Below are 18362 nucleotides of genomic sequence, written 5' to 3'. Positions count from 1 at the left end.
TAATTATACACTAAATAATAAAAGAAAAAGAAATTCTAATCAAACTGCAATATTGTAGTAGAGAATGTTGACTTTTCAAAAATTTATAGTATTCTTTTTTTTTGAATTTTATTTGTATATCTTACCAGGTTTCAACTCATTTCTTCTTAAGGACAAAGAAAAACACAAAGTTGAAATGGATAGGGATTTCATTATTACATCTCCAAAAATTAAGGAAGAGAGTTGGGCAAAAATAATGGTTATGTCTATAGAATGTCAAATATATCAGTTGTATACTTAAATTCAACTTAAAATAAAAACTACTATGTAACTAATGAAGTAAATCTACTAATTCGGCACTACATTTGGATAGAAACAGCATTATTGATATTTAATTTTAATGCCTATGTTGACCTTGATGAGAAACAATGGACTGAGAAGAACAATTTGATAATCTTTAAAAGGCTTTATAATTGTCTCGTATAAAAGAATATTGCACAATGTATGACTCATTCCTGCCTATGGGAAGCTTATCAAGTTCCCCATAGACATTGAAAACCCATCTCTATTCAGGGGTTCACAGGAAGAAAAGCCCAGCAGCGGCTGCTGGTCACCACATCCCAAGGGGCATTTACAAACATATCAAACACTCAAAATCATTTCTCTTTAAAGCTTTAGAAAACAATTTCCCCCCAAACTCTGTACAGGTTTGAACATCAAAGTGCTAAACCAGTACTGAAATGTTGTCAATGAACCATTCTCAAATGGATATTTTTAATGCTTCAAAAAAAAAAAAAAGAACATTGTAAAGATCTGAAAATGCTCTTTTTAATATCTCACAATCCTTGGCTGGTGAGAGACATAATGGGTCAGTACAAAGCAGTGATCTGGGTTGTGTCAATAAACAAATCTCTCAACTTCAATTTTGTTAGCTGCAGATGACTAACAATAAAATTCATTTTGGTGTTAGCAAAAACAGGATTTGAATTTGTGAAAGAGAATATATTGCTTGGAAGATGGTTGGTTATGAGAACTAATACATTAAGCGGCTTTGAGGTATGAAGACAAGAGCTAGGTGAGACCAACAGGTTTCATTGTGCCAATTCCCCCTCTGTTTTCCATGTTCTCTGTATGTGCTGTGTTGCTCCTCTTTCTTCTTAAGTCACAGTCCAGTAGGAGCACATGGCTCCACATCTCTACTGGCAATATGCTTCGAAGTGGGATTCCATGGCTGAGGTCAAGAGTATTGGACATGTTGATGGATCTGGATCAGTATTATCTGAACAAACTTGTAACTTCTGGCCACGTCTCACCTGCAATATATGATTTGCAGTTAGGGAAGAAGACACTGTGAAAAAGAATAGAATTGCTGCTTGTTGTGCTTGGCCCTGAGGTGTAGTGGGCTAAGGCTCTGCCCGCATCTCCTATGGATACTGGTTCACATCCCAGCTGCTCCTCTTCCTATCCAGCTCTCTGCTATGGCCTGGGAAAGCAGTAGAAGATGGCCCACGTGCTTGGGCCCCTGCACCTGCATCAGATAACTGGAAGAGCGAGAAGAGGGTGCAACAGAAAAAATTTCATCACACCTTTTAATCATTTTTCTGGGAATATTTGCTTCTTTAATGCTTTGTTAATATAATCTATAAAATGTTCACAATATATCATCCCTTCTCTGTCTTTAATGTGCTGTACACTGTTATTTAATGCTATAACTAGTACTCCAACAGTATTTTTTCACTTTGTGTTGCTATGTGGGGGCAAACTGTTGAAATCTTTACTTAATATATACTAAACTCATCTTCTGTATACAAAGATAATTGAAAATGAATCTTGATGTGAATGGAAGGGGAGAGGAAGCGGGAAAGGGGAGGGTTGTGGGTGGGAGGGAAGTTATGGGGGGAAGCCATATAAGCCATAAGCTGTACTTTGGAAATTTATATTCATTAAATAAAAGTTAAAAAAAACAATATATCATCCTTGATGACTCCTTAAACCTCTTTATCATTACTATATTATTATTTCATGTAAAAAATAATAAAATACTCAAGAAAACCACAAAATACATATTTAGAACACTTGCAAGGTGTCCAGCGCATAACAAATTTTCCCAGGCAGACGAATCAATTCATTCACAGGCTTTTATTGGGGTTCCGCTCCTGGGCGAGGTTCCACGGTCCCAGCAACAGAGCGGGGGTCAGGGAAGTCGCGAGTCAGAGATTGGGAGAGCTCCTTTTATAGATTCAGGGCATGGGGGTTAAAGGTTGAGGTGGGTCTGATCCTCATTGGTTGACCTTTAGGCACACGCAGGGACCTTGACAAGGACTTTCTTCCCCGGAAGTAGGCCTCTCCATTCCCAGAAGTGTAGGCCTTCCCTCCTTGGGGATCCCAAAGCTACCAACACTAACTTCTAATGAGTGTTAAAATAGGATAATGATATAGACAGAGCTATAAATGTAAATGTCTAAAATGTTTATAAAACTTGAACATTTTCATTATGGAGACCAATATGGAGAATCCTCAAAAAACTTAAACTATATCTACCATATGAACTACTCTCCAACATGTGGGTATATCCAGAGAAGATGAAATCAGCATGTGAAAGAGAAATCTGATGTTCATTGTAGCACTAATCATGATAACTAAGATATGGAATCAATCTTGGTATCCACTGGTGGATGAATTCATAAGAACATGTGGTATCTATACAGAGGAGTACTATTCAGCCATAAAATCTTGTCATTTGCAGCAAGATGGATGGAGCTGGAAATCATTAAGTTATGTGGAATAAGCAAGCATGTAAAGAAAAATAACATATATTATTTCTAATATGTGGAAGTTAAAAAAAGTAGTGTATCTGGTTATAGAATAGTGATCACATGAGGCTGGAAAAGTTAGGGGTAGGATCTATAGAGGGAGTTTGGACAACAAGTAGCAAAACACAGTCAGGTAGATGCAGCAACTTCTGTGCCACAGCATACTGCAGTGACTAAAGTTCCAGTAACACATTATGTAATGCATTAGGATTGGGAGAGAAGGGTTGATAGGCTCCAACACAAAGACAAGAAGAGGAAATGAAAATGCTGCTTGGCTGGTTTGATTCATTTATGTTGGGTGCGTTGAGAGAGTGTATAGTAATGAATACATATGTACATGTGTTATATGTTAATGAAAAAATCTAAAAATAAAAAAGCTAAAAATTTTTGAAAATCATTTTTTATTCATCAGGAAAGGAATTTTTCCTTGCCTCCTACTCTTACTTCACGGCCAAGCTAATCATCTTTCCTATTCAATTAAAACCTAAATGTATACTGTGCTGAATACTTTCAAGTAATGTTAATGGCAAACATTTTGATAGATTGAGAATTGTTCGTAACACTGTTGGAAATATTTCAGGAAAAAGAATGATAAAGAAGAAGGAAAGAAAGAGGGAAGGAGGAAGGAAGGAAAGAATAGGACAGAAATAAAACAAAAAAGGAAGGAAAGCTTGGGGACTTGGCCCACCAGTGTAGACGTCACTTGGGATGTCTGCATCTCATTTTCTGAGCACCCGGGCTCAAGACCTGGCTCTGCTCATAACTCTAGTTTCCAGCCAAGGTACACTTTGGGAGGCAGCAATCAGGTGATGGAGTATGTGACACACCCGAGTCCCCACCCAGAAGAAACCAGAAAGCAAAAGCAATGTCTTGCAAAGACTGCAGGACAGCAAAACAGACCTCAGCCTAATACAAAGCACATGCATCTAACATGGCCTCCAGATTAACTGCTGCCCAGTCTCCGGCCTCACTTTACCGTCATTCTAATGCATTAGCAGAGTCACATCGGCTCACGCCATGACAGTTTACAATAGCCATGACAACCTCCGGAAGTAACCATAAAAGGAAAGCAATTGACCCCTAATACTGGGAAGTCACCACCCCTTTCCTAGACATAGCACGAACATCACACCAAGATATTAACATACGTTTCCTGCCTGCCATAAATGTACAGCCCCAATGCCATACAGGGCTGCCCTGGGAGTAGCCAGCTCTGTGCCGCTTTCCTTAATAAAACTCCCCTGCTTTCACTTGGCTGGCTGCTGTGGTTTCCATCTTTGTAAAAGCCGAGAACCCTGTCTGAAGCCAGGGTGACCCCAGAAGACCCCTAGATGTGTGGTATGAATGAGTCAAATAGTTGTATCCCTGCCACTCAGATGGGAGACCTGGATTGCCTTCTAGATCCCAGCTTCCTTCCCTGCCCGGTCTCAGCCATCGCAGATATTTGGTGAGGGAATCAGCAGATGGCACTTCTCTGTCTCGTCTCTCTGTTGCTCAAATAAATAAAGTTGTATTTTAAAAAGGAAGAAAAAGAAGAAAGAACACCTTTTTGTCTCAGCATAATCAGTAAAGCTGTTTCTTTAGGCTTAACATAACCAGATTTATTAATCAAATTAGCCTATATTTTTAGTGTTTTAGTGTTTTTGAAATTGTGTTAAATGAAGAAGCTTCTTTGTGTTGAAAAAAGTGAACACACAACTGAAAAACTCAACAAATAAGCAGGCGAAGAAGCCCTCCTTTCCTCGCCGACTCCATTCTTTTCCCTCTCAATGGAGAAACACAGCACAGTGCACCTTCTGACACTGCAGCGAATGATTCCCAAACAGCGCTGCGTGTGAGCTACAGGGGATGACCACGGGATGGAGTTATCTGGTCATGTTTTCATGTTTTATGTATCTGGCAGCCGGGGTTTAGTTGATTTGCTTTATGTCCTTTCTGGGTATGAGGGGAAAAATAAGTTAGTTTAAAGGAGAAATTGTCTCGATATATTTTCACATAAGATTAAACAGATTTAGCCATTCTGCAGCACACAGACATATCCCGGACAGTTTAAATAAAAGAAGTGGGTGAAAATATGCATTAAATATATGCAGATGTGTTTAAACAAAACTGGCTCAAAAATGTGCTTGGATTACATTTAATTTTCCTCACTCCAGGATATATTCTAGTGTCACATCAAATGATATGCCTTACTTTTATGATCAATAATGATGCTTTGTGTGTAAAGTGTGAAGACATGAAGACAGAGATAGAAATATTTTAAAAGTTACTTCTTCATCAAGTTTTATGCCGCTTGTTTCCAATTTAAATAAGGTGTTTCCATCAGGTTTAGCTTCATATTGATTTACTTGCCTTAGAATTATTTCAGAAGGTGCCTAATAAAACAAGACAATGTGGTCTTCATGAGAAATTAAAATAAAGTAACATAACTGAACCTTTTACTAAATATTTAATTTACAGCATCTCCCATCTAAAGTTCTGTAAAATCCCAAATGGCTCTTCAAGCTTCCTGTAGCAAACAAAACTCAACAAAATTTTATCTCAAAATTTAGTATGAAATGAAAATGATATATTTTCATCCGTAATAGTTAAATTAATGTGGAATTTAGAAAATTTTCTTAAGTGTTGAGAAGAAAAAGGCATGCCTTATTACATTTTTTGAAAATGATAACTAAGGCATAAAAACTACATATTCTAGTGTATTCTATGATGTTTGATATGTGTATACATTGCGTAATGTCCACATCAGAATACCTATATCTTGAACATTTGTCTTAGTTTCATGATGAAATCATTTAGAATCATTTTTCCTAGCTTTCTTTGCTGTGGTTGTTTTAAAAATTATACATTATGGTTGGCTGTAGTCACCCCACTGCGGAACAGAATGCAGAACTTCTTGTTCCTCTCTGATAACTTAGATTGCCTTTGTCAAGAATGCTCTCACTGTCCTGGCCTCTGCCCAGTTGGGCTGGTGGAGCCTGGGTGAGCCTGCGGAGAGAGGGCCTGGGCACACCAGCAGCTGCAGCCGCATGGTCAGAAAGCACAGAATGCCCTGCTCTGCCAGTGTCCTGGGCTGCAGTTCCCCTCCGCTATGTATTCACAAGAATCAATTGGGTCAGTAGGGGTGAGGGAGCATCTCAGGAGATGAGCAGCCAATCTATACACATTCAAGTAGGACCAGATGGATTCTACTGCTAGTCATTCATTTCAGCTTAGCAGCACAAATTAGTTTAAAAACTCATCCTCTGCTGCCATTGCTGCCATCTTGCTGGTCCCTCTGGTCTCAGCAAGACTGGGTGATGCTCCTGACTGGGAGACAAGCCAATTTGGGAGCAGACTGGATCCAGCTTCATTCAACATCACTACCAGTTACTTGATAATGACAGAACCCAGCTGGGCACAATTTACATTCATGCTTCATGCCTTATGTGGGAAGGGCAGTAGTTCCAAGTTGTCTAGCCTTCCCTTCCAGAAAATCCTTCACAGCCTCACAGTGCAGGACCAGCAGCCTACACCAGATAGCTGCATCATTAGCGTGATGGTAGTCCAGCTCAAGGCTGATGAAGACCCTGTCATTGGCTTCCACCGGATGTTTCTATTAAAGGACAGCAACATGCTTGGGTTTGCACCAAAGGCATGTTTAGGCTTGCCCTGCACCACTTCGGCTGACCTCCTACCAGTCAGGCATTCAACACTCCTTCCTTCTCCAACCTCTCCCGGATACTACCCTAGTTAGTACTACTACCTCCAGATATTCACAAATGAGCAGGGTCATGGTGGGGGATGGCACAGGGCACTTTTGCCACCAATGTGTTCTGCAATGATGTTTGAACATTAATCACATCTAACAGAAGTTGTTGTACTAGCACATGCAAGTAACACACAAGGTAGCCTTCTCTTTCTTTTTTAAAATCTACTGACAAGTGGCTCTAGTATCTCAAAGACATGAAGGAGAAAATAGCTCCCTCACTGGCCAGATATTGATGTGTTGAGATGTTTCAATGCCTCTTGACACAATAAAACCACAAAAAAATTCTTAACAGAAAACACACACACATACACACACACAAATCTTCACATTGGAAGGCAGAGAACATCAAAACGTGTTTCAAAGAAAGAACCTGGTCAGATTATATTTCCCTTCAACTATAAGGCAACTTGTATATAACTGCAAGGAAAATCCTCTTCATAGCTATTGGGAGTCTGTCACTCCGAGCATCTCAAGATTTGTAGTTCTTTCTTACTTTGTCTTCCTCTAGTCAGTTTTCGAAGCTTTAAAAACAAAGACTAACTTTTGCATAGCAGAGATAATGAATACCTTGTTATTTGAAAAATTGCTACCTTTAGAGAGAGAGAGAGAGAGAGAGAGAGCACACTTTCCCATCTACTGATTCACTCCCCCACTTGCCCATGACAGGCAGAAACTGGAATCCAGGAACTCAGCTCAGGTCTTCCCAGTGGTAGCTTACACCAAACTACCTGAGCCATCAGCTGCTGCCTCCCAAGGTCTGCACTAGCAGGAAGCTGGGAGTGGAGCTTGGAGTCAAACCCAGGCACTCCAATATGGGATATAGGCATCTTAACCCTAGGTCAGACTCTCACCCCAGGATTCATACCATTGATGACTTTGATGTTTGAAAACATTGGTAACCAGCCCCTTGGCTTCATTGCAAACTATCTCATTGTCCATTCCACTTCTTAATGCTCTCTATGCTCCTTTCTTTTCATTCCTAGCACTCTTCAGGATAAAAGCTCCCCTCCCACATTCCTACAGTTAACCAAAGGTTTCCTCAATGTACCTTTCTCCTTCTTAATACAAACCAATAAATATTCTCTAGAAATCATTTTAGATGTTTTTTTCTATTCTTATTTCAAGTAGAAGAATAAAGGTCTCCAGACCTGAAAAGTAAGCTACCATTGAAAAAACCCTCAAAGCTCAAGTCTACTTCAGAACTTTGCAGTTTCCTTTCCAGTGTGGCTGCCAATTTCCCATTAACCAGACAGTTTTTCTTTTCTAACTTTTCTTCTGCCAGGAAGGTTAGCTCTCTCTAGGATGTGCTCATGAACTTTGTGATTTCCTTTTTCCAAATTTCTATTGCACCACGAGATACTCTGTGTTAGTGATGTTGATTAAACAATATGTCAAGCTAAATCTTCCTATGGGCCTTTATTCTGGCTATGCAGGAGCTGCCAGTCCCCATTTCATATCAATGGGTAACCCTCTCACAGGAAGGCAACACTTGCTTGCACATTCTAATATTTATCTATTTATTTATTTGTAGCTATGTTATTTTTAAATAACAACCAGGCTCCACTATATCTCCACAAATCATGGATGTTCAGTGCTAACTTCCAGCACATCACTATTCAATATGTGTTGTGTGAGCATATTTCCTTCCTCTCTGCATGTTCCCCTTGGAAAACTATGGCTGCAATGATTGTTTCCCTTAACCATGGTGGTGTGTTAAAATTCAAGGAATAGACTTTTCTTTTTTTTGTACAGCATGTCTGGGGAGGGCTTAATGCAAACAAAAGTAAACTTCTATACTTAAGAGGAAGGTTAGCTTATTAGGTTAAGAAAACAGATGACCTTGCTTTGCAAATGAGGTTTAAGGACTTCACAGTTTAGGAAATTAATTTACAGCTTAAAAGTGAGTAAGCTTGGTTTTCTCTAGTGCTTCCTGCTGTCATATGCATCACTGGAATGCCACAGCGCAGCTGAGCGTAGTTGGCAACTGGAGGCGCTCTGTCTGGAAGCACAATTTTCTCTTAATGCATAAGGATCACTTCGCAATTGCTGTGATTAATTGAAACAATACATTTCAATGTGGCTGGGCTGCAACTGGTTCATTAAAGAAGGTAATTCCCTCCCAGAGCCTCTTTATTCTTGTGCAATCTCCTCTGGTCCCCAGACAGATGGGGCAAGGTTGCAGGTACCGAGTACGCTTCCACTCTGTGTAATTCCTTTAGGGATGGATCACGATAACTGTTGAGGCTTTCCTGCCCCCACTTTTGTGATTTTGAGGACATTGCATTTAGAGTAGGGCAATTTAGGTTCGTGTTAGCTGGAGCTGGTGATCTTCTGTCACCCCTGACCTTCAGGTTAATGAGAAGTTCCTCTGGGTAATTGTCCTCTCTTAAGACAGCCCTGCACTATGTAATCTTCATCTCTGTAAAATGACATTTGAAGTTTGTTTTACATGAGCAAGTAGGAGAACATTATTTCTGCAGTGAGCAATAATTATCTGCCTTCTAGCTGAAAATACATGCTGTGGATAAATTGTGTTCATCTGGTAGCCTTTGTTTGTAAGACAAGTTAATTAAAAGAGGAATGTTGAAAAATATGTTTGCCCACTGAGTGCTGATAGAGTAATAATATTACTTTACAAGAAAACATTGCACACAAAACAACTTCTGTTTTGTTCGGAAGTTATGAAAGAAAATGAAGTCAATGTAATGTTCCCACAAGCAAAATTTGATATCACACACACACACACACACACAAACTCACAAATGCAGATGAGGCAAATGAACTGCTTAGTCTCATCGAGGAATAAAAGTCAAAAATTCTCTGTATTCAGGTGAGATTTGTACTGTTTAACCTAAGTGAGGAATACTGAATTGAACAATATGGTCTAAACAAGACATATGAATAATTTTCTGTACTAAAATACTGGTTTGCCTGGCTGTTGCTGGGGTCAGTGTTTACTAAAAATGTGTTAATACTTCATGGAAGCACAGATTAAAATTACTGTGCTTATGCCTTGACATAACGCATGTTTGGAGCTATATGTGAAAAGTTAATTCATATTTTTATGAGGAGGTCAAGCAAGATTGTATTCAGATTTTGCTGGAAATAACGCACTAATTTTTATTACAGACATTTTCCCTTTTCCCTTTTCCAAATCTTCCTAATGTTAAGCATGTATGTCCAATCACTGAAATCAGTGTTTATGTTTTCAGGAAAGTACATTTTAAACTCAGTTTTTTCTTTTAATTTTTTTAAAAAAAAGATCTATTTTGTTTATTTGAAAGACAGAGATACAGAGAGAGAGAGAGAGAGACAGGAGTCAGAGAGAGAAAGAGAGATCTTCCAACTACTGGTTCACTCCACAGATGGTAGCAACAGCCAGGGCTGGGCCATGCTGAAGCCAGGAGCTTCTTCCAGATCTCCCATGTGGGTGCAGGAGGTCAAGCACCTGGGCCTTCTTCCACTGCTTTCCCAACCCCATCAGCCAGGAGCTGGATTGGAAGTGGAGCAGCAGAGACTCAAACCCCATATGGGATGTTGGCATTTCAAGTGGCTGCTTAATTCATTTCCCAGGAGCATCAACAGTGAGCTGGATTGGATTGTGGAGCAGCTGGTTCTCTAATATCCCCCTATATGGGATGCTGGCATCAAAGGTGGCAGCTTTACCCATTACGCTATAATGCCAGCCCCTCTTAAAATTCCTCAATATCGGCCGGCGCCACAGCTCACTAGGCTAATCCTCTGTCTGTGGTGCCGGCACACGGGGTTCTAGTCCTGGTCGGGGCACCAGATTCTTTCCGGTTGCCCCTCTTCCAGTCCAGCTTTCTGCTGTGGCCCGGGAGTGCAGTGGAGGATGGCCCAGGTCCTTGGGCCCTGCACCCGCATGGGAGACCAGGAGAAGCACCTGGCTCCTGGGTTCGGATCAGCGCAGTGCGCCAGCCACAGCGGCCATTGGAGGGTGAACCAACAGAAAAGGGAAGACCTTTCTCTCTCTCTCTCTCTCACTGTCCACTCTGCCTATCAAAAGAAAATTCCTCAATATCACTTATTTTGCAGATATATTTATTTATTTGAAAGGCTGATTGACAGAGAAAAACAGACAGATGGTGATAGAGATCTTCCATTTACTGATTCAGTCCCCATATGTGTGCAAAACCAGGGCTAGTACAAGCCACAGCCAGGAGCCAGGCACTGCTTCCAGGACTCCCACTTGGATGGAAGACACCCAAGCACTTTGGTCATCATTCACTGCCTCCAAGGCACATTAGGGAAAGCTGGACTGCAAGTGTGGTATGGCCAGGATTCAAACCAGGGAGTCTGAAGCAGGATGTGGGTGTCCCAAGTGGCAGCTTAACCCACTGTGCCACAAGGCCTGCCCCAATGTCAGATTTCACTTGTTTATGGCAGTGATAACTGGTCTTACAGCAGTCTTCACCAACAACATACAATAATCATATCCCACCTCATGAAATGGAAGTGTATACTTTTTCATATCAAGGCCTCCATCCTGGGGTGAGCATAACAATTGAATTGGGCTTTCCTCCACTGCTATTCCCCTGTGTAGCAATACTTATGATATTGCATCAAAATCCCTGCCTATCCTGTGAGAGATAAAGGTAAGTGGTTAATGGTTCCCATTTTGTCTATTTAGCCCAAACATCTGATTACTTAGGAGAGATTCTCAAGTAAGCTTCTGTCTTACAGTTGGGTATTCTGACATTCAGCATTAGGAATTGCAAGTGACTGTGGTATGTTATAAAACTTAGGAAGTTACAGAGCATCCCTAAGCTGACCACATTTGTGCTCACTGCCTTTGGATCACTTTCATTAAATCAGCACAGTCTTCTTTTCCCACTCATATTACTTAATGATATGATGAAAGGTACATAAAGTTTCTCTGAACAATATGGCATATCTCCACCCAATGTTGCATAACCTTTCAAGAGAGTAATAGACAACTTGACACTCATGGCTCTGTGAATGTAAGGTTAAGAGCTGAGAAATAGATTTCCCGGATAATATCTGCTTTAAATGTCCGACCACTCTTACTCCAGATAATTTTCCTTTTGTAAAATTATCCCTTTAAAGCCAGAATGATCATCCAATATTTGTATATTTTTCTTTGGGGTAATACCCATGAGTGGGATTACTGGATCATACGATAAGTCTATTTTTTTAAGTATCTCTAAGTATTTAAGGAAATCTTCATACTGTTTCTTACAGTGCTTGCGGTATTTATTTACATTCCTATCTACAGAATTTAGGAGTTTCTCTTTCTCCACATCCTCACCAGCATTTGCTGCTCCCTATCATTTGGATAGTAGCCATTCGCACAGGGCGGAGATGATATTTCATTGTGCTTTTGATTTGCATTTCCCTGATGGCTAGTGATGTTCTACATTTTGTAAATTTGTCAGCCATTGTATTTCTTCTTTCAAGAACTGTCTATTGAGGTCCCTCACCATTGTCAAACATGAATTATATACTACTGGGGCCTGCACTATGGCTGAGCAATCTAAGCCACCACCTGCAATGCAGGCATCCCATCTGGGTGTCAGTTCTAGTCCTGGCTGCTCCACTTTTAATCCATCTACCTACTTGGGCCACTGCACCCATGTGGGAGATCCAGGGGAAATTCCTGGCTGCTGGCTTCTGCTTGGCCCAGTCCTGACCATTGTAGCTATTTAGGGAGTGAACCAGCCGATGGAAGATCCATCTCTGTCTGTCTGTCTCTCTGTAACTACTTCTCAAGTAAATAAATCTTTTTAAAAAAAATACACATACTATAGTTTTAAACTGCAACTATTTAAAAATATACTGTATGTAAGTGAGGTTAAATATATTTTGGTGTGATTATTATTTATGATTCTTGTCTATATTCTTGCTGAACTGTGATTTTTTTTTTTTTTACTTTTTATTGGTTGAACTCTTTATTTACTGGATCATTAATCCAGTGACTATAAGGAAGAGAGAATGTGGGAGTGAGGAAAGGAAGAAGAGTATATTGGGAAGTACCATTATGCTCTTAAAACTGCATATATAAAATACATGAAATTTGTCCCCACTATATAAAAATAAAGTTTTCTTATCACAAAAAATAAGTAAAATATTAATTAAAGAAATTTGTATTATTTTCACAAATTGAAGTTCCACAAATTGGGTTCCTGTCAGGGTAATTGCTTATTTTGAGAATGAATGTCTCTCAGGTTCAGCTCCAGTCTGGAACATAAGGTAGAAAATTTCTATTCCTTCACTCACACTTTTCTTGCCCTTTCTCACTTATTTCTTCTCTGTCAGTTTCTACTGACAGCTCTTGTTCTTTGCATTTTTCTAGCAGACCACTCTTAGGAAGGAAGTTCACAAATGGTGGACTCTCAGTCCTACATAAACCCTCATCTTAGTTAGTCAATGAAGAAAATGAAAACACACACTCTGACATGACTTTAGCTTGGTTTGCACAGGGCTTTCGCAGCACAAACAGAATCAGGGACATAATCCAATATTGCTGAACTCACTGATGAAGCATATAGTTTTCCATTTTCATTTGAAACTTAGGCAATTGATTTCTCTATTGGAATAAAACTGTAATGATGTGATATTGGTCAAGTACAGGATAATATAAGCACCACATGCAGAAAAGAAGACAATTGACATTTAGGTTATTTCAAGTGTTTTCAGGGTTTTATCAATCGCTTCACTCACATATCCAGTCATATTTTATCTAATAACTGTGCATCTAGTGCTACTACTCATATGAATGTATTTATCTCCCTTCTTAGCTAAGAAATATTTCAAAGTACTTTATGTAATCTCCTTTGCAAGTTGCTTCATATGAATCAATCTATCTGCGCATTCATACATATAAACATTCTCATAAACATAGATAAAAGGTGTGAAATATAAAAATGGAGATGGAGAATAGTGATCTTTATTTAAATATCCAAATGTATCAATTGGGAAAATAATTAGATTGTAATCAGAAAACAAAATATATGAAGAAGAGTGGAGTGGTCCATTGGATACAAAATTATTGTTATATAGAAGCTTTGTAATTAGCATTCAGAACATACAAATTTTGGTAAAAAGACCATTGGCAAAAGCTAATACTTAGACAAGCCATTTATAGTTTTCTAAAAAATGTTTCTCTAAAATGTTGTGATTAAAAACAGCTATGTGGGGGCAAACTGTTGAAATCTTTACTTAATATATACTAAACTGATCTTCTGTATATAAAGAGAATTGAAAATGAATCTTGATGTGAATGGAAGGGGGGAGGGAGCAGGAAAGGGTAGGGTTGCGGGTGGGAGGGAAGTTATGGGGGGGGGGAGCCATTGTAAGCCATAAGCTGTACTTTGAAAATTTATATTCATTAAATAAAAGTTAAAAAAAAAAGAGAGAAAAAAAAGAAAAAAAAACAGCTATGCATTATGCGTGTGATTTTTGTGGATCAGAAGTGTGGGGAAGACTTGGTTGAGCAGTTTGTGCTACAGGTGGTAGTGGCTGGCATGAGTGGGTTTGGCAGCCTGCTCTTCCTAATGACCACCACTGTGTTGTCCACATTTGCTGGCTGATCCTGATGAGTAATGTGGTGGTTCCGGATCACAGGACACACTGATTAGTTATTCACACAGTGGTTTTTACCCCAAACCAGGATCTAGTTTCCTTTCCAGTGACACAGTGAGAATCATATGTGTTCTGCCTACGTAGGGGTTTGATCCAAAGGAGAGAACCTTGAAATTTCGTATTACCTGAGGTTATAAAACCAACTGCGACAGCTACCTTTCCCCCTCTTTAGTGAAAGAGAAGGAGAAAAAGAGAAAGGGAGAGAGGGAGAGAGAGAGGGAGAGAGGGAAAGAGGGAGAGAGGGAGAGAGGGAGAGAGGGAGAGAGGGAGGGAGGGAGGAGGGGAATAGGAAGAAGAAGAGAAAAAGAGGAAGAAGAAGAAGAGAGGGAGAGAATTTTCAGCATGGAATATTGGGGGGTGAACCAACAGAAAAAAAGGAAGACCGACCTTTCTCTCTCTCTCTCTCTCTCTCTCACTGTCCACTCTGCCTATCCAAAAAAAAAAATGGCTAGAAAAGTGAAACATGTGGAAATTTTACAATGTGTGCACACAGCAAATGGATAGAGAATCTGATATCCAATGTAGGCAAGTACAAATACACAGTTATCTGTCTTAACTGTTGGCCTAAATTAGGTAGGAAAAAAAAAAAAAACCTGTATGAGAAGTCTTTGAAAAGTTCATGGAAAATGTACATGATGAAAAACCTATGTGTGGATTTTAAAATATTTTAAAAGATGTATTTATTTATTGGAAAGGAAGACAGAGATAGAGAGTTAGACAAGTCATTTAATCTGCCCATGTGTTAGATTCTTTAACAGTGTAATAGACTAAAAATAGTACCTATCTCATCAACTGATGCTCTGATTAAATGAATACACCCATATAATGCTGTTAAAACTGTAATGTTATATAGTCAATCACAGCAAGCACTGTAGAAGTGTTTGCTACTGTTGTTTTGCTTTCTTTTAGAAAAAAGATGTATGGGACTCTGAATATCTTCCTCTTTGTGAAACATTGAGACTCACCCTGGCTGTACAGGTGTTCAGATGGTTTCCCTGGCTTTCTTGTTTCCTGATATGATCCATACAATAATCTCCCTCTGTGAACTGCAGGTGTGGCTGTCTCTTCCTTGTAACCTACAGAGATGGTGTTAATCACTTGTTAATGCCACTCTTGTAGTTTAGTTTAAATGTGGAAGTTAAATGTCTGTTTATATACATAAATATCATATACATGTACGTGGCACTTCCACAAGCTTTCATCACCCTGTTCACTGTTCATGTTTTCTCCTATTACATTTTTGCTAGTGTTTTCTAATTTTCTTTTTTTCAATGGTTTAAGATACAGATAACCAGCAACAATTGCATGTATTGAAGATGCACCATTGAATGTACATACATATTAGGAAGTGAATACCACAATGAAGCAAAGCAACATAGCCACCATCTCACATAGTTAATATTGCCTTTTCCTATTTTTTTTTTTCTGGTGACAAGAACACTTAATATCTACCTTCCTAATAGATTGCAAGTGCATGGTATGGAACTGTTAACATTTGATCACTTTGATTGACTTTGACTTTCACTTGACAGAAGGTAGATTTTGCAATCTAAATTGGTAAGATTGAAGCGGATTTATGTCCAGTGATAAAGCTAATTGAATCCCAAAATATGAGAACATAAATCATTATATTTTCATTCATTCATTACACACTCTTTCAGATTATTTCATCTGTCGTTCAAAATCAAATATGATGTCAGCATTAGAAAGTGTCTAATTTTGTTTCCTTACAAAACTTAATGCACAGGCTGTGAATTATTTTTCACTGACATTCCTGTATTAGTGTGAGTTGTTGATAAGCTAATTTACAATGTAGACAAGATCAAGGCTTACCCTTAGGCTGATTTATCATAGTTCGTATATTTGCTAACAGGCTGGCAAGTGGAGCCTTTGAAAATGTAATGAATTTACAATGTGGATCCATTATATCACACCAGGTGATTAGTTCACCAATTTCTTGTATATTCATATTCTTTTATATTGAATTTCAGTAGCAATTGGATTGAATTGTGTTACATCAATAAGTAAGTTCCAAATTTTCAAATGTTTAGCCATTTTGAAAATAAAGGTAATTATCTGCCACAATATATTTTACTGTTAGTTTACTGAAATGCCTTGTATTCACTTTATAAAATTAATTATAAATCATCTCCCAAAAAAGTCATGCCCATGTTAGAGCTGGAGGGGAATCTTAGAGATGATTATGGCCCAATTTAATTTTATAGATGGGAACATGAGGTAGCAGGAGATGGAAATAACTTGCCCAATATAGCATATATAGTTGGAAGCAAGGGTTACACTAAGCACCCTCTACCTTTTTATTTCACAAAGCCACATCACATCATTCTAAAATTATGATGTCTGCTTTACACCTGTGAATACAACTGCTAGTAATGACATTTTTAGGGGGTTGGAATTTATACTAGTGCTTAAAAAAGTAAATGATACTTTATACTCATTGTTATTTATAAAAGATCCCTGTTTTTAAATGTATTTTCCTTTTAGTAACAGAAAAATACATGTTACAGGAAACAAATATAGCCATGAAATATTAAAGATTGTTTTGAGAAATTGAACCTCTGCTATGGATTTGATTTTTTGGTTTCATGTAATTCCATAAAAGAAAATTATATAATACCATATTTTGCAATTTTTTTCTAGGTCTCTTGTCAGGAGACATATTGGACTTAATCTATGATTTAAGACATCCTTAAATACTTCAGCAAAAATAAGATTAGAATTATGACGAACATTACAGCCCAAGTTCAATAAAATAGGAATATTTCAAATATCTGAAACAGTTGAGCAAATGATCCAAATAATTGTTTTATTAATAAAACCATGGACATATGCATTCAGAGATTGTTGAGATAGAAGTAAATTTGGGGGAATATTTCTATTACATATAAAAATATCATGAGAAGTCAAGTGGGTGCTTAGCTTAGCAATTTAAACTTCAGTTGGCATGACTGTCTCATATTGCAGTATGCAGGTTCAGTATCTGGTTCCTGCTCCTGACCCCACCTTCCTGCCCCTGCAGATCCTGGAAGGTAGCAGTTATGCTTAAAGTAGTTGGGTACCTGTCATTCACATGGGAGACCTGGATTGCAGTCTTAGCTTCAGGTTTCAGCTTTGGTTCAATCCCTAGGTGAGAACATGGGGAGAGAGTCAGTGGATGGGAGAGCTTTCTCTCCCTCTCTCTCTCAAATAAATAGATTAATAAAAATTATCCATCAATAAATGATGTTTTCCAGACATTGTTTCAAAGTCTACATCAATAAATTATGTCAATAAATCATGATTTCCAGACATTGTTTCATAGTCTACATGGAGGCTATGCCATTTTGGTTAAAACAAATTTCCTATTTCTGTGCATCCTGATACCATTGTTATTATCTGTTTTAAGTAGAGCCACATTAGTGAGTGTGAAGTTGTACCTTACCATAATTTTATATGATTAGGTACTGAGCATTTTAATGTGCTTATTAGTCATACACATTTTATCCATACATATATGTATATACATATATATATATATATATTATATTTCTCTATTCAGATAACTCGCCCATTTTAATTGAGATATTTATATTTTTGTGGTATATTTGCTAGATACAAGACACTTATCACACATATGATTTGCAAACGTTTTCTCCCATTGTCAGTTGTGTTTTCATTTTCCTTTTAGTACCCTTCAAAACTTAAAAGTTTTTAATTTTGAAGAAGTACAACTTACCATTGTTTTTTCCTTTATCTTTTATATTTTTGGTGTTGTATCTAAAACCATTTTCCCAGCCCAAGTTCATGAAATTATAGCTCTAAGAGTTTAATCTGAGAATTTCATGAATGTAAGTCTCACATTTAGGGCTTTGGTTTATTTTGAGTAAGATTTTGTGTGTGACTATCCAATTGCCCTTGCCCGATTAATTGTAGCATATATTATGTTCCCATTTAATTTCCTGACATCCTTATCAAACTGCAGTAGGCCATATATGTGAGGGTAATTTTCAATGCAGGTGGGTCTTAAGTCTCTAAATTAACAACTGTGAATGTTCTAACTTTCCTTTTTTTCCAGGATTTTAAAGATATTTTGATGTCCTCAAATTTCCATGTGCATTTAAGTAGCATATTGTTAATTTCTGGAAAGAAATGAGCTAGGATTTTGATAGCAGGTGCATTAAGTCCGAAGATCGATT

The 18362-nt window shown here is 38.2% G+C and overlaps 1 long non-coding RNA gene and 1 pseudogene across 3 annotated transcripts in view; one reads left to right on the top strand and one right to left on the bottom strand.

Moving 5' to 3' along the window:
- Positions 1 to 441: 441 nt before the first annotated feature.
- LOC133774410 (uncharacterized) overlaps positions 442 to 18362 on the bottom strand; it is a 65036-nt gene continuing 47115 nt past the window's right edge. Inside the window, exons 3-5 of one of the 3 annotated variants that reach the window (XR_009868071.1) lie at positions 17247 to 17310; positions 15132 to 15242; positions 442 to 1292 (exon numbers count right to left, since the gene is read on the bottom strand). This is a non-coding gene — a long non-coding RNA (uncharacterized LOC133774410). The remainder of the gene's footprint in view (positions 1293 to 15131; positions 15243 to 17246; positions 17311 to 18362) is intronic. The other 2 variants (XR_009868072.1, XR_009868070.1) reach the window with 2 other exon arrangements.
- LOC133774108 (nuclear transport factor 2-like) lies at positions 6108 to 6461 on the top strand (annotated as a pseudogene).

The sequence above is a fragment of the Lepus europaeus genome, chromosome 15, assembly GCF_033115175.1.
Source record: "Lepus europaeus isolate LE1 chromosome 15, mLepTim1.pri, whole genome shotgun sequence".
Taxonomy (NCBI): Eukaryota; Metazoa; Chordata; class Mammalia; order Lagomorpha; family Leporidae; genus Lepus; species Lepus europaeus.
Note: the sequence above shows the minus strand (reverse complement) of the source record. Positions and strands in the feature narration are given on the sequence as shown.